Source organism: Pteropus vampyrus, unplaced genomic scaffold (genome assembly GCF_000151845.1).
Source record: "Pteropus vampyrus isolate Shadow unplaced genomic scaffold, Pvam_2.0 Scaffold412, whole genome shotgun sequence".
In the NCBI taxonomy this organism is placed as follows: Eukaryota; Metazoa; Chordata; class Mammalia; order Chiroptera; family Pteropodidae; genus Pteropus; species Pteropus vampyrus.
In genome coordinates, this window is record NW_011889193.1 from 163,640 (window position 1) to 165,284 (window position 1,645).

The 1,645-nt window shown below is 59.3% G+C and overlaps 1 protein-coding gene across 1 annotated transcript in view; it reads right to left on the reverse strand.

Moving 5' to 3' along the window:
• TRIM67 (tripartite motif containing 67) overlaps nucleotides 1-1,645 on the reverse strand; it is a 92,531-nt gene that overhangs the window by 56,227 nt on the left and 34,659 nt on the right. The window lies entirely within an intron of this gene.

Consider the following 1,645-nt stretch of genomic DNA (forward strand, 5'->3'; position numbering starts at 1 on the left):
TCCCTGATTTCAAAACTTACTAGAAAGCAATGGTCATCCAAACGAACACAAAGCCAGACAATCAGAGCAGAGAATGGGCCACAGCGCTCAGAAACAAACTCTCGCACGCAGGCTCAGAGGACTTTCGGCGAGGATGCCGGGACCACCCCCTGGGGGAGGGCAGTCTTTTCAATAAATAATGTCGGCAAAACCGGATGGCCAGATGCTAAAGAACGCGGCTGGACCCCTACCTTACACCGAGCACGTGCGAGAATGAACTCAGAATGGATCCGAGACTTAGACTTGGCGGCCGACACCGTAAAACTCATAGAAAGATTTGGCAGCGAGCTTTTGGCTAGCCCATCAAAAGCACGGGCAACGAGCAAAATTAGAAACGTTGGATGGCATCGGAATGAAAAACTTCTGGGCGATAAAGGACGTAATCACTGGAGGGAAACGTGACTAGGAGAACGTGGGACTTAAGTTACGAGTCGCGCACCTGACGAGAAGTCACCGTCCAGAACGTATGGGGAATTCTCACAGCTCAAGCACGACAGAAACCAGACAGCCCGATTCAGGAGCGGGCAGAGGCCTCGGATAGATACTGATCTGGAAAGGTGTGCGTCCCAGCCACGTGAGGACGCTTCAGCCCGCGACACGCAGCCCGCGACGCGCCCATGCGGTGACGGCAGAGCTGAGAAGTGCCTGTCGCCTGGAGACGGCGCGGCCGTGGTCACAGCGCTGCTGCTGTGACCCGCCGCCCGCGCCGCCGGTGACGTGACACAGGGCACACGCCGCGCACAACCAGAAACGCCCACACGGCTGGCCCACACCCTTCCTGCCCCGGACGTCCTGTCCTTATTTTAGCGGGCGCTCTGTCTACTTCTGGGACACTCGCCGCGTCCCGCCGGCAGCCGCCACTCGACGGCATCGTCTCGCCTCGTGCTTGGTTCGGCCTCGTGCTGCTGTCTGCGGTAGCGGGTCGCCCAGGCGTGGCGGCTGTACACGCGGCCTGGGTGGGCAGCGGGCTAGACCGTCCGCGTGTGTGAAAGTCGCTCTGTGACGGCTGCATGATGAAATTGCCTGACGACGCGTTCCTCAGAGCTGGTCCCCGTCCTGAAGCCACACGTGACGGTACAAGTGGCCGATAAACACGTGAAAGGGTGCTCGGCATCATCAGGGACACGCAAACCAAAGCCACAGGGAGAGACCACCTCATCCATTATTAAAAGAGACAATAAAAGCTACGCGGTCGGTGGGCCCTGCGGTTCCGCGGCGGGAAATGAGCCCATCGCAGACACAGGGACCGGCCGGTTCCACTCGCATGAGGTCCCAGGGTCATCAGGCTCCAGAATGGCGGATTCTGGGCCGGGTGCAGGGTGCCGGGGTCAGTGTTTAAGGTGTCGAGTGTCGGTTTGATGCAGAGTCCGGGCGTGGGTGACGGTGGTGACGGCCACAGCGACACGAACGCACTTAACGCCACTGAGCCGTGCACTTAAAAATGGTTAAGATGGTCGATTTCGTCCTGTGTATTTTGCCGCAGTTAAAAGTAACGATCAGAACACCGGGCAGTGGGACCAGAACACCAGGCGGTGGGCTGCACCTCGCAGAATGCAGCAGCCATGGGGGGCTCGGCTCGCTGTGGGGAGGGGGAGGAGGAGGGGAG